Source organism: Hemitrygon akajei, chromosome 3 (genome assembly GCF_048418815.1).
Source record: "Hemitrygon akajei chromosome 3, sHemAka1.3, whole genome shotgun sequence".
NCBI lineage: Eukaryota > Metazoa > Chordata > Chondrichthyes > Myliobatiformes > Dasyatidae > Hemitrygon > Hemitrygon akajei.
In genome coordinates this window covers 162,066,748-162,093,244 of record NC_133126.1, presented here as the reverse complement: position 1 = coordinate 162,093,244, position 26,497 = coordinate 162,066,748, and the positions used below count along the sequence as shown (strand labels likewise).

General features: G+C 41.2%; 1 protein-coding gene across 2 annotated transcripts in view; it reads left to right on the top strand.

Annotated features, from left to right (window-relative positions):
• The window catches only part of dis3l2 (DIS3 like 3'-5' exoribonuclease 2), a 307,005-nt gene that overhangs the window by 194,819 nt on the left and 85,689 nt on the right, over nucleotides 1-26,497 (top strand). The window lies entirely within an intron of this gene.

The following is a 26,497-nucleotide window of genomic DNA, read 5'->3' as shown; positions in this document are numbered from 1 at the left end:
CTACCTCAAAATAGACACAAAGCTTGCACTCAATAAACTATATTTAATTGTTAGCAGCCTTAAAATGGGATGTCTAGAGGCCCTTTCCATCATCACCAGATACTTCAACCAGGTTAACTTCAAGAGTGCATTACCAAAATACTACCACCACATCTCCTGTCCAACCAGCGGCCCAAACACCCTGAATCATTGCTGCACAACCATCAAAAATGTCTACTGAGCATCCCTCATCAGACCACCAGGCTATGTTCCTACTCCCTGTATACAACAGAGGCTGAAACTGGAGAATCCAGAACAGTAAGTTTCATGCAGTCTGGTTGTGGAAACAGATGAGATTTTATGTGATTGCTTTGAATCAGTAGACTGGTCCAGACTCAGCTGCAGTCTAGATGACGATGTCACTATCATCACAGATTTTATTAGCAAGTGTGTTGAAGACTATATACCAAAGAGAACAATCTTGGTGTTTCAAACTGGAAACATAGCTGAACCAGGAAATCTACTCTCTTCTGAAATCTAGGTTGGCAGCATCAAATCAGGTAACGATGACCTTTTTAAGAAATCAAGATATGACTTCTGTAAAGCTATAGAAAATAGTATATAGGAGACAGTACCAGCCCAAATCATTCTCAGTCCAGCTGTCAGCTGTGGCAGGACTTGCATACTGCATTGGGTTACAAAATATAGTCAGAAAGCACCGCCAACAGCAGAGCATCCCTTCCTGATGAGCTTAACACCTTCTATACAGGTTTTGAACAGAAGAATTCCTGACGCTCTCCAATCCATCTGACTGTACGGTCACCATTGTGGACGTAACATCACACTTTGGGATTGTATACTCACAGAAAGCACTGGGCCCGGATTGTGTCCTTGGCCATGTCCCTTAGATCATGCACTGATCAGGTTGTTTCCCCCTGAATTCCAGACCCTGGGAGTTAATGCATCCCTCAGCAACTACTCTGCCTGTGACTGCAAGAAATTGCAGAGAGTTGTGAACACAGTTCAGCACATCACTGGACTCTCCTCCATCGATGAATTCTGTCTGTACTTCTCATTGCCTCGGTTAAACAGCCAGCATCTTCAAAGAGCTCTCCTGTCTGGACATTTTCTCTTTTCCCCTCACCCAATCTGGAAAAAGATATGAAGGTCTGAAAGCACATACGACCAGGATCAATGATACCTTTTATCCCATTGTTATCAGACTCTTAAACAAACCTCTTGTACGATAAGATGGACTCTTGGCCTCACAATCTACTTAAATATGATCTTGCACTTTATCATTTATCTGCAGTGCACTTTTCAGTAGCTTTATTCTGCATTATTGTTGTTTTCCCTTATTGTAGCTCAATGCACTGTGTAATGATTTGATCTGCATAAACTATGCAAGGCAAGTTTTTCCACTATATCTTGATATGTCTGAAAATAATAAACCAATACCAATATAATTTGCCCAGCCATAAGAGAAGGTGATAAAAGAGAAAAGATTATATTCCACCTGCATCATAATAAATCCAAGCAGCGATATATCCTGAATAAAACAGTTGGGGCCCCAGTACCTTTTCCTTATATTCTTTCATCCTAAACTGCTCAAGTGGCCAAGCATGCTCTTGTAATTGCTTTGTATGCAGAATAGCCTACAAATGAAATTAGTAATATTGCATATAATTTTTATATATAGTTTGCAATTAATCTGGTACAGTAAAGTAAGAACAACTATTATGTACAAAAGCACAATTGAGGTTTCTACCTATAGACTGTTATTGACCATAAAAAAGAGTGCAAACTGCAGAGTTCAAAGCATGCAAACACAGTGAACCATCATACCAAAAAGCATGAACTAGAGTATAATTTCACATTTTTGGAGAGTAATATTTTAAAATAATATATTACTGCAAAACTATTAAGATACAGTAGTTGTAAATGCAACTTTTGTGCTTACTACTTTTACTTTGTCAATAGTAAGTACATAAGACCATAAAATAAGGAAACCCTGTATAATTTGCATATATTAAAGAGGATAATGAAATTTTACTTAAAATGCTATTCAGATTTGGCATACAATAGTGTAATATTTAGGACCTTCATTGTGCACTTTTCTTTCACTTGGCGTCCTCAAGGCAATCTTACATGTTACTGTTACTCTTTTCAGTGGTACAGTGGATTCCAGTTAATTGGGAAACATCAGGACCAGTACATTTTTGCCCAATTAAGCAGCTGCCCCAGTTGGTCAAATTTTCATGGAAATAGTTAAAAAGGTATTAAACAGAAAGACAAACTGAGTAACAAATTATGTATTTAAATGAAATACAGAATAAATTGGAACACTACCAATACTACAGTACTATAAAACTGTATTAGTTCCTAAGAGTAATTGACAGATGAATTCATCCAGTGTATGCAAAGAAAAGAATCAGCGCAGACACCAATTGCATATAATGGACTGCCCTTATACAAAGCTATCAATGATTATATCCTCCAGATCATCATTTTCATTGCAACATTCAAGATGATTGGCAATACTTTCTTTGTAGTTCCTATCTTGCTAAAGTAGTGAAATTATTTCATTTTCACTCCCAGCCATTTCTGGCATCACCAAACCTGAATGCTTGAAACCACAAAACAGTTTGAAATTGTCTTACTGCTTATTTCTAGCCAACCATCAGTGACAAAAATCACACACAACTGATTTAAAAACTGATCGCTCTAAACATGATGTAACGTCTAACACAAGTGCACACGACTGACACAAGTTAGGACCTGTTTGGCAAGTGTGCTGCCTCAATTAAACAGCATAGTGATCCAACTAGGCAAAGGGAATCCTGGCAATTTTCTCAGTTAGTTTTTGTTTTTTAAGAGTTTTTCCGAATAAGCAGCTGCCCCGATTAACTAATGGCCCAATTAAATGGAATCAACTGTTCTTGAAAATTCTTAGCATCTTGTGTGCTAAACAAAATGTAAACACAATCCTTGTGATAAACATCCATTCAGGTCTTCAAAGGAAACCAAATATTGGGTAATATTAAGCAACTGTACTTTCGATAACAATTGTTATTGTTAGTCCCAGTTAATACGTAAGGGATAGGCTCATTGGACCTAATTTTAAATAGGATTGACAGTAAGGCAAACAGCCATCACTATTATTGAAAATTAATTTCAACAATGCTTTCTCAGGTCTGATGCATAATTAAGAACAAAATATGAAAGTTAATATCAGGGAAACTGAGAGTCCTAGAAAGTGCACTGGTTCCTCACCCAGATTTGGCATCTGAATGCAGTGGCATGAATTTGCGGAAGTTGTCTCCCTGTCCTCTTCGAAGTACATCAGATGTTAGGGATGGTGCACTCGGGAGTAAATGAATTGTATGAAGTACTGGTCCTGAAATTTTTATTTTGTTTTGTCCTGATGTATTTTTTGCATGGAATATCATATCTTCAGCATTTATCTGCTAGAATATTACAAAAAGTTTCAAACATTTTCTGTTATTTTTGTTTTTGTGCATCATTTAAATCTAATTTGTACTTTGTCCTTTATACTTCCCTGTTTAGATTCCATTCATTGGGGGTCTAATTTTGGTTTGCTGGATTAAATTCACATATGTTGTACTGTATTTCCAACATTGTGGAGTACACTGCACAGACACCACTCTGTGTGGAAGACAAGACTACTTTCTGTTGCAAGTGATGACAGTGTGTGTAAAAAGCCTCAAAAACACTCTGCTGCTGTCAGGAAAGTCTGTGTAACATAGCATTTAAACGTTACCAACTCTGCAGTCCGGATGTGTAGGTTTATGCTTGTGGATGTAACTCAGGTAACAGTAGGACATAGTAAAAATACTCCAGATCATATTATCACACTTATTTGTAACAACTTACATACTGATATCAGAGAATAATCAGATAATAGATTTTTTTGCACAAGACCTTAAAGAAAGAAGTGAAAAGCCATCAATGTTCTCCAGATGTGGCACTTCATAAATGAGACAGGTTTATTATTTGTTGGTAATGTTGAAAGTGTTGACCTTAAGATGTTGAAGGACTGGACACGAGGGCAATTTCATCATTTGAGTAGTACCAGGGGAAGAAGGAATAACATTAGTTAGCAAATGTTTTATCAACAAATGTAAACAAGTTGTTGCAAAAACAGATAATTGCTGTGTATGTATTATATATGGTTTAAATTGGTTCTTTAAGTACACATAAACATGATCAAAGACAGTTATGAAATCTGTATTCTGAAGTACTGTTGAACAAGTTATACCACACTGAGACTCTCAGTTTTTAAATACATATAAAGTTGCAGGAGTCACCCACTAATTGAACTGGAAAAACATTAAGTCATGCTGAGTGAAGTGAATAGGTAATTATTATGGTGGGGTTAGTTTTAACTACTGCTGGGTTATTGCACTGATATTTAACTTTTGCAAATATAGTATCATTTTTAATCACTGATGAAAATTGTTTGAATTCAAAATACTTAGTTTTTTCCTTTCATTTTACCCAATTTTAAACTCGAACTTATTTTGCCTGTGTTAGCTTTGTGTACATAATCTTGCATTTGAATAAACAACTGAAGTGTACTGGTTCAGAATATACATTTCAAAAATGAAGGTAACACGTTCTGTAGCTCCTACTCAGGCAGGTTTTCAGTCCAGTGATAAAATTTAAATAGAAAATGCTCAAAACATTCAGGAAGTCAGGCGGCACTTGTAGAGAGAGAAGCTGAGTGAGCATTTCAGGTTGTAGAGCTAAATGATCCATTGCCATGGGTACTGTACTGTTTCACTTGCTCAATAATGGTAATCTGGGGAACTGCTTCTAACACTCAACGTTGAAAGTACATTTATAATCACAGTACATATTGTATATGTCACCATATATTAGGCTGAGATTTATTTTCTTATGGCCATACACAATAATTCCAAGTAATAGAATCAATGAAAGACCACACCCAACATGATGGACAAACAGCTAATGAGCCAAAGTCAACAAACTGTGTGCAAATACAAAAAAAATAAATGAGCAAAAAATATCAAATATTCATATATTGAAGCTTTGTGTTGGGCTATCCTTCCTATCTACAAACATTACTTGACATTGTCATAATCTTAGATAATGGAATTCTGTCCAATTTACTTTAATAAATTTGGATGTCAGTAATTCCTATTTGTTTCTGTGATTGGAAAGTATAGGCAACAAACTTAGCTGAGACACAAGAGGTCCTACAGATGCTGGAAAACCAGAGCAACTCACACAAAATGCTAGAACTCAGCAGGGCAAGTAGCATCTGTGGAAAGGAAAGCATCTATTTCTTCAACTTTGCCTTTAATTTCCCTTAAATTCATTTAGTCCATTTCTGACACATCCCTCCCCTTTCTTCATTTTTCTGCCTCCGTCTCTGGTGACGAATTGTTGATCAACATATAAAGCTACTGATTCCCACGGTGACTCTTGACTATACCTCTTCCCAGCTTGTCTCCTGTAAAAATGCTATTCCGTTTTCTCAGTTTCTTTGTCTCTGCTGCATCTGTTCCCAGGATGCTGTTTTCTTTCCCAGGACATCAAAGGTATTCTCCCCCTTCAAAGAACAGGTTTCCCTTCCTCCAACATTGATGCTACCCTTGGCGGCATCTCCTCAATTTCCCCAATATCTGTGCTCTCCCCATCTTCCCATCACCTTAAGGGTGATAGAGTTCCTCTTGTCCTTACCTACCACCCTATCAGCCTCTAAATCCAACACACCCTCCTCTGCAACTTCTGCCATCTCCAAAGTGATCTTACCACCAAACATATCTTTACCTCCCCCCCACTCCACTTTCTGCAGGGAATGCTTCCTACATGAGTTCCTTGTTTATATTTCCCACAGATCTCCCTCCTGGAACTTAACCTTGTAAGCAGCCAAAATGCTACATCTGCCCATTTACCTCCTCCCTCACCTCCATTCAGGGTTCCAAACAGTTCTTCCAGGTAAGGCAACACTTTACCTGCAGATCTGCTGGGGTTGTTGTCTATTGTGACTCCCAATACGTCTTCCTCTACATTGGTGAGACCCATTATAAATTGGAGCACTGCTTCCTCGAGCATCTCTGCTCCATCCACCAAAAGCAGAGCTTCTTGTGGCCAAATATTTTAATTTTAATTCCCATTCCTGTTCTGACATATCAGTCTATGGCCTTCTCTTGTGTCAAGACGAGGCCACCCTGTGGGTGGAGGAGCAACACTTATGTTCCATTTGTGTAACCTTCTATCTGATGGCATGAATATTGATTTCTCCTTCTGGTAAAAAAAAATCCCCTCCCCTCTTCTTCTCTTCCCCTCTCTGGCACCTTGCTTCTTCTTACTTGCCTATCATCTCCAACTTGGTCTCCTCCTCCTCCCCTTTCTCCTATGGTCCACTCTGCTCTGCTGTGAGATTCCTTCCTCTCCAGCCCTTTATCTTACCTATCCACCTGGCTTCACATATCACTCTGTAGCTATCCTCCTTCTCCTACGCACCTTTTTATTTTGACATCTTCCTCCTTCCTTTCCAGTCCTGAAGAAGGTTCTCGGCCCAAAATATTGATTGTTTATTCTTTTCTATAGATGCTACCTGACCTGCTGAGTTCCTCCAGCATTTTGTGTGTGTTTCTATAGAAAGGAATAAACAGTCAATGCTTCAGGGCAATAACCTTCATCAGAACTGGAAAGAAAGGAGGCAAACGCCAGAAAAAGTAGTTCAGAGGAGGGGAAGGAGTACAACCTGGCAGGTGAGAGGGAGGTTTGTGGCTGGGGGAGGAGGTAATGAAGCAGAGGTGATAAAGGGCTGAAGAAGAAGGAATCTGATAGGAGAGGAGTGTGGACAATGGGAGAAAGGGAGGGAGGAGAGGCATCAGAGAGCAGTGATGGGCAGGTGAGGAGAATAGAAGAGGAGCCAGAATAGGGAATGAAAAAATAGAGATGGGGGAAGGGGGAGAAATTAATCAAAAGATAGAGAAATTGATGTTCATGTCATCAGGTTAGAAGCTACCCAGGCAGAATAGGAGATGTTACTCCTCCAATCTGAGAGTGGCCTCATTGTGGCAGCAGAGGAAGCCATCGACCGATATTTCAGAATAGGAAATAGAGTTGAAATGGGAGGCCACTGGGAAATCCTGCAGTTTGTCGCAGACAGAGCAAAAGTATTGGATGAAACTGTCCCCCAGTCTACACCGATGTAGAGAAGTCCGCACCGGGAGCATCATATACAACAGATAACCCCGGGAGACTTGCAGGTGAAGTGTTGCCTTGCCTAAAAGCACTATTTGGGTACTGAGGTCTCTCATCTCTATACTCATTAATGAACTGTGCATAATATTTCTTATGTTAACAGTGGAATATACATAAATGTAAACGAAGATGGTATAAATCTTGCAATATAATGCAGTCTTTCAATGCACCTTGCAATGTGTAATATCCTTTAAGATTGCTCATGAATGTGTATATTATTTAATTATGTTATTTATAACCTTGGATCAAATTCTTTCCAACATGCACATATGGAAAACAACCCAAGGAAAGTATGGAAACTGTTTTTAGCATGCAGGAAAGACAATTAAACTATTAAATTACAGGGAAAAATGCGGTGTACAGGAAATGTCTGATCAAGAGCATGGCTACTGGCTCTAAAACTCAGCCGAAGTAGATGGAGCTCACATTTGTGTAATGTGTATTCATCATACTGAAAGTGTATTGCTGAAGTGAGATTGGGGGAAGGGATTTTGGATGGGTTAAAGGAGGATGAGGTGACAAGAATTTAAGTTTAATTACAATAAAAATTCAAACCAATCATTATAAATTCATTAACACCAAAATTATGTTCCGTCCTGAATCAATTGAAAGCTGGTAATCTTGCAATTCATTCATTTTCCCCTATTCAGTCAATTTTGGACTGACCTAGGCTGTATGTAACTTCACCATGGCACTTGATCCTGAGTTTAGAACTGTTCTCAGTTTCTTCATCATTGTGACTGCCTGAATCCATCTCTGTGACATTGGCTATCTTGCTGTATTTTATTCCATTCTGTGCTCCACCCTCTGTATGAATTTGTCCTATCTGGACTCAAATTATCAAAATGGCCTCTCCTCAATTTTATAACCTGCGCAAACTTACAAGGTTAGCTAACCAAAGTGATATTATGATTTAATTACTAGTTTAATGTAATTATTAGTTGAATTAGTTCAACACAACATCATGGGCCAAACGGCCTGTGCCTGTGCTGTATTGTTCTATGTTAGATGTGAAATTAATCAAATCTATGTTTTCTTTACTAATGTTGCAAAATTATATAGGTTCTATGAAGTTTACTACATAAAACCAAGAGAATTAAAATATTCAGATATTTTATTCAGGATTACGATTTGATGGTTAGAATATATAAGGGGAACTCGTGGATATTCTGAATTTGTATTTTCCTAAGTGGTTTGAGAAATGGGCAGAATCAGACATGATTTGAGAATTAATCAAAAAGCAGTGTGCAAATAAATGAGCATACACAAGGAAATCTGCAGATGCTAGAAATTCAAACAACACACACAAAATGCTGGTAGAACACAGCAGGCCAGGCAGCATCTATAAGGAGAAGCACTGTCGACGTTTCGGGCCGAGACCCTTCGTCAGGACGGTGTTGAGCACAGCAAATGGGATTAAACTGTGGAAAAATGTCACATTCTCCTTTTTGTAGAGTCTCTGTTAAATGGTGGGAGATTGGGTAGTATCAGTGTTCGAGGGGACTATGGTGTGCTTATTTACGAGTCGCTAAAGGATAATGTTCAGGTTCTGCAAGTGATAGACCAGTAGGGAAGTCTTATTCCAAAGTCTCGGGCCTTGGTAAGATCACACCAGCGGTGTGTATGTTTTTGTTCTTTTTATCCGAGAAAGCAAGTATATGACATGGAGTACAGCAAAGACTCATTAGATTGGTTCCAGGGCTAGTGAGATGGCTTTATCAAGAGAAATTGAGTATTTTGGGCTGGTATTCCCTAGAATTTAGAATAATGAGAGGATATCCCAAAAAAAACATAAATTCTTGAAGAGTTTTCAAAAATGCCAGGAAAATGTTTTCCCTGCCTGAGATGCAATAAACCATGGAGCTTTATTTCAGAGTAAGGAGTAGGCACTTTAGGATAGAGACAAGGAGACATTTATTCAGTCCACAGCTGGTGAACTCTTGCAATTTTCTACACTGGATAGCTGCAGAGGCTCAGACATTTCTGTTCATTCAAAATACTTCAGTAGATTTCTGATACACTGGTACTTCAGTTAGTGCTCAGAATGTTTCCCAGAAATGAGAGCACTTATGTCATATCCTAAATTGAAATCAACACTAAAATGAATCATTACAGCAACGTGCATAGAAGGATGCATTATTGACATCACTTGAACAGGAATCTGGTGTAAACCCCTGCCAGCTGCTCGTGCTCCCACAGGAAAGAATTGTTCAAAGCTCACTGGGGCAGATTAGATGCCGTGAGGACTGGTTCTGCACAAGCCAGGATGAGTGGCTTTGCTGCTCTGCATTGAGATGGACATAGGACTGCACCTTATTGCACAGTGAGCCTGGATCATTGCCCGAAATTGGCAGTATCACCTCCCTGTGTTTACAGACAGCCCAGATCCAACAGTTTTTCTCTACACCTTCAATTGGATGTGATGAAAGCTGCTGCCTCACTTTCTCTTTGTTCGGCTGTACAGTTCTCCACAGCCCTCAGATTTCTCTATGGTAACAAGCTGAAAAGTGGTTGTTGGCCATTGAGCATGTTACCATAGAGAAGGCTCTGGGCAAGAGAGCTGCGCAGCTAAACAAAGAGAGGGAGACAGCAGCATCCATTCTGCTGAGAGAGCAGGTTCCCGGCACAACAGTGGGAAAGGCAGGAGATCATGCCAGGTTCCCAGCATAGCAGTGTGCTCCCTGAGTGATGTCTTAATCAAAACACAGCGTGGTAACAACTAGGGAGTGTTCAGGTGGAAGAACCAGGAGTGTAATACTGAATCAGTGCTCTGCCAGATATTATGAAGTGGGCTATTATGGAAATCAAGAAGTTTGGTGCAAAAATGATGCCAAGGTTGCAGATCATAATCTTGATGAATAGCAGGGCTAACTTGAATGACCATGTTACCCACTCCTGTTCTTACATGTTCTCGCATTTAAGGAGCTTTTCTTAGTACGTGTGTGTGGGATGGCTGTTGATGTAAATATTTCATACAAGACCCCATTTAATTAAAATGAATAATCTGGTCAAGATGGTGCTGAGCAGCATTGTACGTGATGTCATTGCTCAGACAGGAATCGGAGAGTTAGAGGTATAAATTATGAGGGGCAGGAGCCACTGTTCAGGTCAAGTTGGCACTGAGTTGTGATGTCCATCAATGCCAAGGTTCAGAGTGGGTTTGCTTTTTTTTTTAGGTTCATAGGGATGGTTTAGAAAACGGCATGGGGAGCTAGGGGTCAGGTTAGGGTTTAGGGGCCAGGATGAGGGAGAATGAAGAGAGTCGGGAGCAGGAGCCTGTGTTCGGACTCCAGGATGAACTGCTCTGCAGTCACAGGTCAGCGATCCGGAGGTCAGGTTGGATTGAGTTGGCAGGCCATGAGGAGACCAGGTCAGTAGACAAGGCAGACAGCATGGCAGGAAGCGAGGAAAGATTGTTGGATTAACTTGTATTCATTCATTTCATTTCAAGATGTTGACAGGGAAGGCAGATGAACTTGGGGCACGGATAGCTACATTGGATTGGAATATTATAGTCATTATGGGAAATAGCCAAGGGAGGGACAGGACTGGCAGCTAAATGTTTAACAGTACAAGCACTATAAGTGGGCTTAAGATGAAGGGGAGAGAGGAGTTAAATTTGCATTTATAATCACAATGGTAACTTGAGATAAAATTTTTGACTGCTTGCTCAATGAGGCTGCATGGGTGGAGCTAAAAATGAGAAGGGGATGGTCACTTTGTTGTTATTGTACTATTCCCTTTTTAGGTAATGGGAATAAAATGCAGCGTTAACTCAGAGGACTGCAAGAGTGATTGCTCTGTTATAGTCGGAGGTTTTAGCTTTCCTAGTAAATTCTGAGTCTTCCATACTGCTAAAGGCTTAGATGGGATGGAATTTGTTAGGTGCGATTAGGAAGGAAAGGGACAGATCTGGTCAAGTTAAAGGTCTAAGTTGAGGTGATCTTGTGCCACACTGATTAAGCTAATAACACCTAATCCCTTCCACCTTGACATGGTCCATATTCCTCTATTCTCTGGATGTTCATGTGCCTATCTAACATCCTCATAAATTTTATATTGGAACATACAAGTCTCCGCCATTCAAACTACTACCTGGTTTGGCTGATCTTTCCTTAAAGCACCTGTCCTGTAATCCAGGCAACCTCTTCTGCAACCTTTCCAGAGCTTCCACATCCAGGATGAATGTAATCGCAGGGTGCTGTTTTAACCTTTAGCCAGAGCAGTCCCATGCTGTAAGTAGGATAAATTTTGGATTGAAAGAAATGATCAGGAAGTTTTGAGAGATGGGAGTGAAACCAGAATGGAAACACAAAGAAGTTGGTTATATAGACAGTAGCTGTACAGTATAAACAGATGAAGTCAAGTCAAATCACTTTTATTGTCATTTCAACCATAACTGCTATGTACAGTGCATAGTAAAAATGAGACGACGTTTTTCAGGACCATGGTGTTACATGACACAGTACAAAAACTAGACTGAACTACTTAAAAAAAAAAGCTACACTAGACTACAGACCTACCCAGGACTGCATAAAGTGCACAAAAACAGTGCAGGTGCAATTTCCGAACCAGGCAGTGATGCAGCTGCTCAGGATGCCCTCAATACAACCCCTGTAGAATGTGATGAGGATGGGGGGTGGGAGATGGACTTTCCTCAGCCTTCGCAGAAAGTAGAGACACTGCTGGGCTTTCTTTGCTATGGAGCTGGTGTTGAGGGACCAGGTGAGATTCTCCGCCAGGTGAACACCAAGAAATTTGGTGCTCTTAATGATCTCTACCGAGGAGCCGTCAGTGTTTGGTGGGGAGTGGTTGCTCTGTGCCCTTAATATTGTGGAGACAATGTTAAGATGTGGAATGTAAATCTAGAAGTTGAGGCCCAAAAGTCAAACTGTGATCAGCCAGTCCTGTGGTTGAGAATTAGAGGTCAAACCCATGATCTGCCAGTCCTGGGATCAACGCCTGAAGATCAAAGTCCTCTGATCCCTAAAGTCGTGTCAGCAGGTGCTGAGGACGGAGATCAGAGATCCCCAGGTTGGTGAGTTCCATTTGAGAGGTCTGTACAGGCAGGAGCCACGAGGGCCTGTGAACCCCAAGTCATTGGGATTAGAGGTGTATGCAAGCCTGGAAGTTGATGCCTGGCAGGCCAAACCCTTGATTGGCAAGTCCTGGCTTGATATCTGGAGGGCAATGAAGTCCAGTTTGCAAAGATGGAAGTTGAGTCCAGAGATGTCTAGAGGTAGAAGTCTGAAGGCCAATGCTCCTGGGACATCTTGTCTGCAGGTCTGAGGCCCAGAGGCTGTCTGTTTTGGATTGAAGGCCTCTCTGTGTGTGTGAGTGGGTGGATGGGAATGGAGCTTGTTTTGCTGTTGTTATCTTGTTTTCTTTTGTTGTTGCTGCTTGTGTTGTTCCACTGAAGATTGAGGGCATGCTATGTTGATTCTAGACTGTGTAGTGACACTTACAGGCTGTCTCCAGCACATCCTTGGGTGCTTAGGTTGTTTGGTATGTTGTGATGTACACCATAGAACACTACAGCACAGTATAGGCCTTTCAGCCCTCCATGTTGTGCTGACCCATATAATCCTTTAAATAAAACCTGATAAAGAAACCTGAATCTGGAAGTGCGGAAAGTAAACAAACAATATTGGGGTAAAATTGGCCACTAACAACAGAGTTCGAAAATACCTGAGTACTACAAAATGCTGGCATCTACATCAACTCCCTCATTGCAATCTTCATTAAGGTCAACTGGTCAATCTACAGCCTTCAAGAGTGCCAGCAACAAGCCTCATAACAGATGGAAAAACATAAAATGTGTGATTATGATTCAGAATTATAGTAGCCACAAGAGAAGATTAATCTGTATTAATCTCAACAATCTGGGAGCGGCCATTGTTGGAGTGGGAGGCTTTGGCTCAACAAGCTTCGGTGAGAATAGGTGGAGACTCTAAATAAGTTTCTAGTAAGTCTGTTTTTCCTCTTTCTTTGTCTTTTGGACTAGAAGTATGTCTTTTGTGTGGTATAGGATCTCTGGGGAACTCCAGACTCCTTGATAACTACATCTGCATGAAGTGCATCAAGCTGCAGCTCCTTGGAGAACATGTTAAGGAGACTACAAAGAAAGACAGGCAGATGAAAGGCAAAATTGTATTCAATGATATGAGTTGAAGCATAACATGGGGGCAAGATCTAAAAAGGTATTGAAAACAGGACTGAAGATATTGTATTTGAATGCATGCAATATACAGAATAAGGTAGATGATCTTGTAGCACAGTTAAAGATTGGCAGGTATGACATTGTGGGTATCAGGGCAGGAAGAAGATCATAATTGGGAGCTTAACATCCAAGGATACACATTGTATCAAAAGGACAGGCAGGTAGACGGATGGGGTGGGTGGATCTTTTGGTAAAATATGAAATTAAATTCTCAGAAACAGATGATATAGGACTGGAAAAATTGTTCTTGCACTGGAGAGGGTCCAGAGGAGGTTCACAAAAATGATTCTAGGAATGAAAGAGTTAACATATGAGGAGCATTTGATGCCTCTGGGGCCTGTACTCTCTGGAGTTTAGAACAATGAGTGAGGGGGAGATCTCATTGGAACCTTTCAAGTATTGAAAGGCCTAGATAGAGGGGATGTGGAAAGATTTTTTCTATAGTAGAGGGCACGGTCTCAGAATAGAGGGACATCCATTTAGAACAGAGATGAGGAGGAATTTCTGTAGGTAGAATCTGTGGAATTCATTGTCACGTTCAGCTGTGGAGGCAACATCATTGGATATATTTAAAGCAGAGGTTGGTAAGTTCTAGATTAGTCAGTGTGTCAGAAGTTACCAGAGAAACCAGGAGTTGAGAGGGATAATAAATCAGCCATGATGGAATGATGGAGCAGACTCGATGGGCCGAATGTCCTAATTCTGCTTCTATATCTTGTGGTCTAAATTATGAATCTTTTATTCTGCATTGTCTGCAATAAGATTTGAGCTTGTGTATGCTTAAACTGTGAGTTACTCACAAAATTCCACTATATAGTCTTGTATAGAAGTACCGGTAGATTAAAGTAATTTAGTCCCGTTGCAGTTCTTTGATTATTAGATTTAAGAAGGTGCTCTATCATAATCAAGTTTTTGCAATAACATACCAGTTATATCATCATCACAAATGTGTTTGAAGTAATGATGCAGCCAAGAATTGTTGTTCTCAAGACATGTCTTCCTACATTTTAGCAACACCAGACAGAAGTTTTACATTGTAGTCTGCATTGAACTGTGGAAAAATTTTGTCCAACTTTGAGGGATACTGAACCAAGAAAAAATTGTCCTGTTAGTCACTTGTTGTCTTTGGCTTACGTGTTTCTGAAAGGAAAACACTTCATCCATGATCAGCAGTGTTCTCTAATCAGACGTGGCACGTTGATTTCATGAATCAGTGCTTAAATGAGTTACCTAATTGTACTTTGGCTTTAAGTATTAACACATACTGTATTTCCAAAACAGAAAATCCTTTCCCTGAGGCACATCAGTTTATGAGCTCAGCTAATTTTACTCTAACAGAATCAAGTGTCACTGTCAAGAACATGGATTGTTGCTCCATTTTAGGACGCTGACAATCTCTTTAATGTTTGCAAGAAAATTGCATTATTTATCATAAATTTAATTTGCATTTCTGAAGATTGCATTACCCTATTCTTTGTTGTAGTGTTCTCTAGTGTAATTTGAGGCGGATGTCGCATAGTCGTGAGTTGTCCTCTTACTTTTGTAAAGGTGTTGTCTCCTATAATGAACTTGAGCCACTATGTCCATGTGTGATAGCAGCAGTATTCCAAATCGTTTTCCAGGAACTCCTGCAATCTCTCGCCAAACAATAGAAGGGGGACTAGGAAAATGTAGTGTGTGTTTCAAGGGCACTGATATAGGAATAGCAAGACAGTACAAGGGGAAAAGTATTACTGTCTAATTCGCACGGTGTCGGATGAATCATTTGTGTACTGGGATCTGAGGTGTTAATGCCCATGGTATTATAGGGAAGATACTAGCATGAATAGAAGCCAGAGGTAAGGGAATGCTTTATGATTGCTCTACTATATAAATACATATAAAGCTCTAAATCATATATGTCAAACTCAAGGCCCGCAGGCCAAATCCGGCCCGTGGTGGAATTATCTTTTGCCCGCGAGATAATATCTAATTACTATTAAAGCTGGCCCCAGTAATCGAAGCGCCTATGGTGTATGATATGGCTAATGCTGAGTTTATTCAGGTACCAGGTTTTCAGGGTTTTTAGTGTTTATTCGGCAGTCTTGCTCGGCAGTCTTCTTCATAAGAAACGGAATTTGTAAAGTGAAACACTTTGTAGTTATAGCAGAGACTGAGACACATGAGAGCAGGCTGAAAAAATGGAGGCAACGAAAGCTGCGTTTGCACGCGTCTGACTGATCCGGCCCGCATGAAGCTGCATTTTGCTCAATCCGGCCCGTGACCTAAAATGAGTTTGACACCCCTGCTCTAAATTATATACACGGATGTTGGACATGCTAAATGGTACTACGTTATTACAAATGATACCTGTGTTCATATATATTGTTCACTGAAGTAACAGACTTTAAAGCAATTTTAGTAATTATCTTAGCAGCAACTCATGCAAAACATACAAGCTTTCACACATAGAACTTGGTCAAAAAAGGAAGAAGACATTAAGTGATATAGAGGTGTCCAGGAAGGACTGTAGGATTGTGGTTGTCTATGGCGGAGTAATTTAAATAGAATATCTTAAACATTGTAATGAGTTGAAGGAAGTTGCAGAGATAAGAAGGAGATGTGATTTGAAGTATTTGAAAGCCAGGATAAGAATTGTAAAAAACTAAATTACTTATTAAAGACATATATACACTTGTTACTACAAATGATGGGAGAATAGGACCCATGATAATTTAGAACATGGAGAGGATTGCTTCAGATTACCTTAAGTTTATAGAGATGGAAATCTCAGCAGTGGTACATTAGAATGGTGGAATGGCCAGATATAGAGAGTATAATGACATGGTTGAACTGGAGTTAAAGGATAGGCTGTAGATAAAATAAGGAGATGGTTGAAAATAGCTTTTGGACACGTGCTAGGTAATAGTGTTGGAATGTGTTGAGGCCCCATTGCTTGTGGTTCTCTGGATAGTTAAGAATAAAATTAAATGACTGTAGACTAATTCAGCTGTCTGATGGTCAAGAGATACGGTATTGTGTCAGAATCTGGTTTCTTGTCACCATCTTATATGAGGTGAAATTTGTTGTTTCATGGAAACAGTCCAATGCAAAGACATAAAATTATTATAAATCACACAGTAAATAAATAGCGCAAAATTAAAGGAAAATATGAGGTGGTCTTCATGGGTTCATGGACTACTCAGAAATATGATGGTGAAGCGGAAGATGCTGTTCCTGAATCATTGAGTGTGGGTCTTCAGGTTCCTGTACCTCTTCCTTGAAAGTAATAAAGATTTAAAAATTACAGGTTAGGTCTGTATGTCACACGTACATCGAAATATTGAAACATACAATGAAATGCATTGTTTTGCATCAATTACCAACACAGTGCTGAGGGCTGCCTGCAAGTGTTGTCACATTTCTGCCACCAACATAGCATGCTCCTAACTCACTAACTCAAACCCTACGTATAGAGATAGAGGTAGAGATACTGGCGTGCCTTCTTTGTGATTGCATCAATGTGTTGGGATCAAGACAGGTCTTCCAAAACGTTGATGCCCAGAAATTTAAAGCCACTCACTTGTTCCACCACTGCCCCCTGAATGAGGACGTGCATGTTTTCCTGGCTTCCCAATCCTGAAGTCTGCAATCAATTCTTTGCTGTCACTTATTATGAGGTCATTGTTGCGGCAACCAGCCAATCTATCTCTGTCCAGTAAACTACCTCATTGCATACTGTGTTTGTACCAACTACAGCAGTGTCGTATACAAACTTATAAACGGTGTTTGAAGTATGTTCAGCTACACAATCATGCATTGAGAGAAATTAGAGCAGTGGCTAAGCATATATCGTTGAAGTGCACCTGTGGTGATTGTCAGCAAGGAGAAATTACAACTGGCCTTTATGATTAGTCTTCTGATGAGGTAGTTGAGTATCCACTTGCAAAGGGAGATACAGAGGCCCAGGATTAGAAGTGACAATGAGGTGATTAATACTGGTATTGAATGTTGAATTATAATTGAGAAATGACAGTCTGTTGTACTCTATTTTTTGCTTTTCTCTACGTGCTTCATGCTAGATCGGAGAGCAAGTGAGATTGCATCTGCTGTATACCTGTTGTGGTACGTAGAATGCAGCAGGTCCAGATCCTTGCTCAGAAAGTGGTTATTTTTAGCTATAACCATCCTCTCAATGCACTTCATTATGGTGGATCTGAGTCTTACTAGTTGAGGCAGCTCATCCTGCTATTCTTGAGCACTGGTATGATTGCTGCCCCTTTGAAACAGGTAGGAATTTCAAACCATGGGGTGAGAGATTGAAGATGTCCTTGAACAAAGTAAATTTATTATCAAAGTAAGCGTATGTTACCATATACTGCCTTTAAATTCATTTGCTTACAGGCATTTGAGGAAAAACAAAGAAATACAGTAAAATTTTACAAAAAAGGTTATTCATAAACAAAGACTGATGAACAACCAATGTGCAATTAAAAATAATACTGAGAACATGAGTTGCAAACTGACCTTGAGAGTGAGTTTTTAAGTTGTATATCAGTTTAGAATAGTGGTGACTGAAATTATTCATGCCAGTTCGAGAACCTGATCCAAACACACCAGCCAGTGGGTTGGCACAGGTTTTCAGTACCCTGGCAGGTATGGTATCAGGACCTGATGCCTTGTGGGGGTTCATGTTCTTGAACAAAGTTCTGATGCTGGCTTCTGAGACAGAGATCACAGGGTTGCAGGATGTCATGGGGATTCGTGTACTGTTATTCTCCCTTTCAAAGCAGACATGAAAGCCATCAGTAAATGAAGCATCGCTGCCACTTGTGCTGTTAGATTTCACCTTATAATGGCATGCAAACTCTACAAAACCTGTGGTATCTAATTTCACATGTAATTGCCTTTTCACTCTCACAGTGGCCTTCCATATGTCTTACCTAGACTTCTTATAGGATTCTGGATATCTGACCTTGAATGCAACCGATTTAGCCTTTAGCATACTGCGAATCACCTGGTTTAATCAGGGTTGTGGGTTTATAAAGACTTGCTATGCTCTCAAAGGCATACACTCATCTACACAGGTCTTGATGTAGTTGGTAATGACAAAAGACAATAGGTGCAGGAGTTGGCCATTCGGCCCTTAGAGCTAGCACCGCCATTCAATGTGATCATGGCTGATCATCCACAATCAGTACCCCGTTCCTGCCTTCCCCCCATATCCCTTGACTCCACTATCTTTAAGAGCTCTATCTAACTCTCTCTTGAAAGCATCCACTACCTTCTGAGGCAGAGCATTCTATAGATCCACAACTCTCTGGGTGAAAAAGTTTTTCCTGAACTCTGTTCTAAATGGCCTACCCCTTATTCTTAAACTGTGGCCTCTGGTTCTGGAACATCCCCCAACATCGGGAACATGTTTCCTGCCTCTAGTGTGTCCAATCCCTTAGTAATCTTATATGTTTCAATCAGATCCCCTCTCATCTTTCTAAATTCCAGTATATACAAGCCCAGTCACTCCAATCTTTCAACATATGACAGTCCCGCTATCCCGGGAATTAACCTCGTGAACCTACACTGCACTCCCTCAATATGACCATGCCATATTCGTTCAGAACTGAAGATGAATCCCTGAATATGGTCTAGTCCTGTAAACACTCCTCCATCTCCCTTGACCATACCTTTGCAGTACTCACCATTGATATGGAGAAATTTCTTTAGCCAAAGGGTGGTGAATTTGTGGAATTTGTTGCCACATCAGCAATGATTGAATGGCGGAGCAGACTCGATGGGCCAGATGACCTAATTCTTCTCCTATGTCTTATGGTCTTATGATGCTGTGGGCTTCAGTCTCACTTGTATGCTGGGAGTAGAAATGCAGCCAAGTGCAAAGTGAAGGAATGGGGTGAAAAGGTAAGCATTGTTGATCCTCCTGTAGCAGTGATTGAGTGTGTTGGCTCCTCTGGTTCTGCAGGTGACATATGGGTGGTAGTTTGTCAGCAACATCTTCAAGCTGGCCTGGTTCAAGTCCTCTGTGATGATCGGGAAGGCCTAAGGGTGCACTGTCTCATGGTGCTCACTTCCTCCAATGTCAGCTTGACCTTTGCCAAAAGCGGAATGTATGCTGCTGCCAGGATGATGGCAGACAACTCCCTCAGTAGGTAGGACAGGTGGCACTTGACTGCCGAATGTTCTAGATCAGGGAAACAGTACTGAGACAGATCAGTCAGTTCTGAGCAGCAGGATAAGCAGTCGCTGCCGCCTCTGCCTCTGAGTTTGTCTGATGCTGCTGTCCAATCCATGCACTAAAGTAGTGGTCGCCAACCGTCTTAAGCCCAAGATCCCCTACCTCAGCCTTAATGAAAGGCAAGATCGACTTACTAAATCATTTAGACACACGCATGCACACCGGGCAGAAGGGACCTGAAGTGGAGCCCCGCAGCCCCAGAAGCAGTCTCTCTTCGCAGGCGGCTTTCCATAGTGGGAATGTTGCTATGTTACCATTATCTTAATTGGTTTTACTTATTTTTATAATGCTCACATTACAACACCTTTAATTCTATGTTTCATTATTTACTTTTATTTTCAACACGGAAAATAAATGAATAAAAATTGACTGTTGCACTCAGTGTGATGACTGGGGCTGAATACTTTCTGCTAGTTCCCTGAAATTTGGCTCATAACTACAGACGGTCAGTCTGAGACAGTCTGTGAGGTGTCGTCAGTGAGACAGCTCCTGTATTTAGATTTAATAATTTTCATCTGTTGCAGCACAGCGCCCTCACAAATCTCCTGACAGACTGAATATTTTCCTTTGTTAGACTGAATGTTGAACCTGCCACGTTTTTCAGGTGTTTTGTATTGGTAAACTGTTACTGAGACACTAGTATAAGTTTCAGAGGGACACAAGCTAATGACACCACTGTTTTTTGTTTCCCAGTTCTTTTACATTTGGGGAATGTTGGAATTTAAAGGGGGAGAAGTGTTGTAATATGATAGGTTGATGCCGATTAGGATAATGGTGATGTAGCGGTGCTCCTGCTGCAGAGAGCTGTTTGCGTGGAGAGTTTGTTTCCGGGTTGCGGGGATTTGTTTCCCGACTTTTCTGCCCAGTGCGCATTTTTCATTTTTTTTCGGGATCTACTGGGAAAGTCTCAAAGATCGACCGGTCGATTGCGATCGACTGGTTTGTGACCACTACTCTAAATGGTGATGCCCTTCGTCTGGACTGTTGGGATTGAACCAGGCCTCTGTGAAGCAGAGTACACAATATTCCCTGATATCCATCCCGTACTGCAGTCTTGCTCTAAGGTTTTCCGTTTTATTTTCCAGAGCCTGTATGTTACCCAGGAGTATGGTACTGGGTGGGGGTAAAGGGGGTAAGGCACAACATTTCAGTTTTACCAGCAGTCCTCACTGCAGCCATGTTTCTCAAAACAACTAAGATACTTCCTGAGTTTCTGGTTGCTGCCCTCGCCCCTGGGTGGTCTGAGTCCCAACTCTGTCAGTTCTGAAGGCACTAATTCTTTTAAATGACCTGAAACAATGTTGTTCACTCACTGTCTGTGGCTGGAGATTTCAGCTGTTGTAGTTGTAAACGGGACTGCTTGATGATTCCCTTGGGAGCTACGCACAAAAGACTGCCTTCATCAAAGTGGTAAAATATATCATTTTTGTCATTGATGAGAGCTGTTCCCCTCCTGTGAGTGGTACTGAAAACTGAAGGGATTCTGGGAAAGTAGAGCACTGTTGTAGTAGGCAATAGCAAGTGTTGAACTTGAGAAAGATTGGAAAATGGTTACAAGGCTGAGTTTTTAAACTTGGGTTTTTCAGGAGGGACTGATGGGAAATTTGAAATAGTGTTAGTATCCAAAGAGAGTAAGCTATTCAGAATATTCAGATCCAGATTCATATATTTATCACATGTACATCACAACACAGTGAAATGCGCTGTTTATGTTAATAACCAACACAACTTAAGGATGTGCTGGAAGCAGCCCTCAGGTGTCACCACAGATTCCGGCACCAACATAGCATGCTCACAGTGCTTGGCAGAGCAGCACTGAACACAAACAGCAGAACAAACACTGCAAAACACAATCAATCTCTCTCTCTCTCTCCCCCTCTCCCTCTCCCTCTCCCTCTCCCTCTCTCTCTCTCTCTCTCTCCCTCCCTCCCTCTCTCTCTCTCTTCCCCCCCCCCCCCCCCCACTCCTCCGATCCCTGGACAGGCCTTGGAACTTCCAATCTCCAGGTTTCAGCCATCGGATCACATGATCTCTAACACTTTGGGGCAAGTGCCCATCTGGCACCTTTCAAGGGCTTACTGAAGTTCATGTCAACAACTTAACTGCACATGCCCTCGTCAATACATTTAGATAGTACAGTCGGCCCTCCTTATCAGCGGGTTCCGCATGCACGGATTCAACCAACCGTGGATCGGGAAAACCCGGGAGTTCTCTCTCCAGCACTCGTTGCTTGATCATGTACAGACTATTCTTTCTTGTCATTATTCCCTAAACAATACAGTATAACAACGATTTACATAGCATTTACATTGTATTAGGTATTATAAGTAATCTAGAGATGATTTTAAAGTACTGGCAGTCCCTGGGTTATGAATGAGTTCCATTCCTGAGTCCGTCTTTAAGTCAGATTTGAAGTCGGAACAGGTACATCCAGTATTATTTAGCGTCAGTTAGTAAAACGTTTTTCTTAGTATATAGTATATATTTTACCTTTCTATGCATATAAAACACTTAAGAAACATACGTATTTCAATAATTAAACCACTGCATGGCTTATTAATCATTGTAGCTTTCATTGGGGCAGGGCCTTTCACATGCTCCATTAAAATTGTTCCCATCGTCGACCGGCTATAGCCTAACGCTTTTCCAATGACCAATGGCGTTTCACCTCTTTCTGATCGCTTTATTACTTCCACTTTATTTTCAATAGTGATCTTGATTACTTTCATGAACAGAAATACTGAGGATTCAGAGCTGCGCCAGGTCCTAAAGTCCACCGCACTGAGACAGGTTAAATAAAGTCTGGGGTTCCGCTGGGTCCTAAAGACCAATGCACTGAGACTGGTTAAATAATGGACTTGAGCATCCGTTTTTTTTGGTATCTGCGGGGGTCCCAGAACCAATCCTCCGCGGATAAGGAGGGCCGAATGTACTGTGAAACTGTAGGGTTTAGTGAATAAAGTATATGAGCGTCCTTTTATTTGCTTAAAAATGCCACAGCCATTTACTATCATTACCAACCAACTAAAATCTGTCGCCTTACTCTGGCATCATTACCTCATACACCATCTCTTAAGATGAACACAACTCAGTGACAGTGTTTGTGAATTATATGGAACAATTTCTATTATGAACAATATGTGTCATCTGTCTCCCATTACATTACCCTACAAAGCCCCCCCCCCCCCCCCAGAATTCACCAAAACCGGCATTGTGAGGCTGTCTGGCGCTCTTATGAGTTGCTCTTCTCTTGCCATATGTGCTTCAGCTGGAGTAGGTAGCCGGTGCCTCTGACATGTCCAAGGGTGTGCTGACTCACACATATGGTTATGTTGTGATGCAGGGATTATGGTAGTGAAGCCATCCAGGAATTGGTGGACCAGTTTAAGGTAATCTACAGAAATACATTCAGGTTTACCCTACAATAAAAACACAGAACGGACAATTGTAAGGGGGCTTATGGGACAAGGGCAGCTGGTTGAAACATCACACAGGAGAGGAACTTATGCATTTCCGAACGACGTCAGCCTGCCACAGGCCCTTGACTGCTGTCCTGTAAGCCTGGACCTATGGGTTGGTAGCTTGGTTAGCTACCATGCTGCCATAGTCAATCCCGATGCCAATGGCATGAGAGACAGTCAGCCCACAGCATTACTTTTCGATGTGTTCTATGTCAATCACAAATTCCGAAATGTAAGCCAGAGTCTGATGCTTTGGCCATTGTGTGAATGAGGGGTTTGTGATCACTTCACACTGACGTATGGACGGCCAGATGAAGACCAAGAAGCTCACAGTCAAACATGCTACACTTCCTCTCAGGAGTGGGGTAGCAGTGAAGCTCCCTGCTGAAGAAGGTGCCACATGCCTCTGACCAATTATTTGTGCTAAGCACCCTCAGCATAATCTGAGCATTCAGCAGTGATGGCTATAGGTGTGTTGGGGAGTGGGTGTGCCACTGGAGTCATGTTCAAAAGAGCTCATTTGGTGTCATCAAATGTTGTCATGAAGCCAGTAGGGTATGCCTTTAAGGGCACTATGTAAGGGGAGCTGTTCAGTTTGCAGAATGAAATGGTGATAGAAATTCACCATACCTAAAAACTCTTGCAGGGCAGTGGAAAGTCCATAATAATGGCGATTTTTGATGACGGGGTGTTGCATCTTCTGTGATGATGCGGTGACTAAGGAAGTCAATAGTAAAAGAACCCAACTGGCATTTAGCGGGGGTTAATAATCAGGCCATATTGGCTTAAGTGCTTGAAAAGTGTGCGGAAATGTGGTAAGTGTTTGGTTTTGGATGCACTGGTGACAAGTATGTTGTCCAGGTAAACAGAAAGAAAATCTAATTCTTTTAACACAAGTTCATTAGTCACTGGAAAGTCTGTGCTGTATTTTTCAGTCCAAACAGCATGTGCAGAAACTCAAATAGGCCAAACAGGGTTATAACAGCAGTTTTGGGAATGTCCTCAGAGCACACAGGCACCTGGTGGTAGCCCCTGACTAAGTCCACTTCAGAAAAAAATTATCTTTCTGGCTAACCATGCTTTGAAGTCTGTATATGTGGGACTGGGTAAAGATTGGGGGTGTTGACCTCGTTAAAGCGGCGGTAATCGCTACATCGACGGGAACCACCATCAGGCTTGGGGATCCTGTGGAGGGGCTATTCGACCTGCAAATAATGCCAAGCCTTTCTGTGTTAGCAAACTCAGGCTTTTCTGAGTCCAGTCTGTGCGTACAGGTGTGTGGGGTGATCCAGTTGTGGAAATGTGGTGCTCAACCCCAGCACTCACTTGAGCAGTCGTGTCACACAAGAAGCATCACCTTGAAAGAGTGTCCATAATGAGCAATAGCTGACCCTGGAAGCTGGAACCCATACCACTAGAAGTAGTAGCTTGCTGCTCCCAAAACTCTGGCAGCTTCAAAGTGACTGTGTTGGTTGACATTTCAATGAGTAACATCCTAGAGCGTCAGGGTCGCCAGTGTAGGATTTTATGAATAAAACATGAGAGTTGTTTTATGTTCACAAAAGCTTCAGTCCTGTATTTCCATTAACAATCAACCAAAACCAATCACCTTACACTGATGTCATTACTACAAGACTGTAAGATACAGGAGCAGAATTCAGCTATATGGCCCATTGAGTCTGCTCCACCTTTTCATTATGGCTGATCCATTTTACCCCTCAGCCCCAATCTCCTGCCCTCTCCTCATATCCCTTCATGCTCTGACGAATCAAGAACCTATCCATGTCTGCCCTAAATATACCCAATGGCATGACCTCCATAACTGCCTGAGGCAACAAATTCGACAGATTGACCACTCTGTGGCTAAAGAAATTCCTCCTTATCTCCAGTCTAAAAAGATACACTTCTATTCTGAGGCCATGTCCTCTGGTCTTAGACACCGCCACTCTATGAAACATCCCCTCCACATCCACTCTTATCAAGGTCTTTCAACATTTGATAGATTTCAATGAGGCCGCTCCTCATTCGTCTGAATACCAGTGAGTAGATGCACAGAGTCTCACTTGACAAGCCTTTCAATCCCTGAATAATTTTCATGAACTTCCTTTGAACCCTCTCCACTGTCAGCACATCCCCTTTTAGTTAAGAGGTCCAAAACTGCTCACAATACTCCCAAGTGAGGGCTCACCATTGCTTTATAAAGTTTCAACATTACATCCTTATTTTTATATTCTAGTTCTCTCAAAGTGAATGTCAACATCACATTTGCCTTCCTCACCACTGACTCAACCTGTAAATTAAACTTTAGGGAATCCTACATGAGGACTTCCAAGTCCCTTTGCACCTCTGACTTTTGATTTTTCTTTCCAGATAGAAAATGGTCTATGCTTTCATTTCTTCTATCAGACCATATACTTCCCAACACTGTATTCCATCTGCCACTTCTTTGCCCAATCTGTCAAAATCCTTCTGTAGCCTCTCTGCTTCCTCAAAACTACCTGTCCCTCCACCTACCTTCATATCATCCTCAAGCTTGGCCACAAAGCCATCAATTTTATCATGCAAATGTAAAAGGAATCCCAGAGCAGACCGCTGTGGATTACTACTAGTACTGGTAACCAACCAGGAAAGGCTACTTTATTCCTGTTCTCTGCCTCCTGTCTGTCAGCCAATGCTAGTATCTTTCCTGTAATACCATGCGCTCTTAACTGTGTGTGGCACCTTCTCAAATACCTTCTGAAAATCCAAGTACACAATATCCACTGATTCTCTTTTGTCTATCCTGCTTGTTATTTCTTCAAAGAATTCCAACAGATTTGTCAGGCAAGATTTTCCCTGAAGGAAACCATGCTGATTATGGTCTATTTTGTCCTGTGCCTCCAAGTACCCCGAAACCACATCCTTAACAGTGGACTCCAACAAACTCCAACCATTGTGTTTGGACTAACTGGCCTCTAATTTTCTTCCTTTTACCTCTCTCCCTTCTTGAAGAGTGAAGGGACATTTGCAATTTTCTATTCCTCCAGAACGATGCCAGAATTAATTGCTTCTTGAAAGATCATTACTAATGCCCCCTCAATTTCTTCAGCCACCTCTTTAGAAGCCTGAGGTGTAGACAATATGGTTCAGGTGACTTATCTACCTTCAGAACTTTGTTTCCCAAGAACATTCTCCCTAGTAATGGCAACTTCACACACTTCTGCCCCCGATATTTTTGAACCTCCGACATATTGCCGGTGTCTTTCACAGAAAAAGACTGATGCAAAATACTTATTCAGTCCATCTGTCATTTTCTTCTCCACTAATTCTACCTCTCTAGCATCATTTTCCAGTGGTCTGATAACT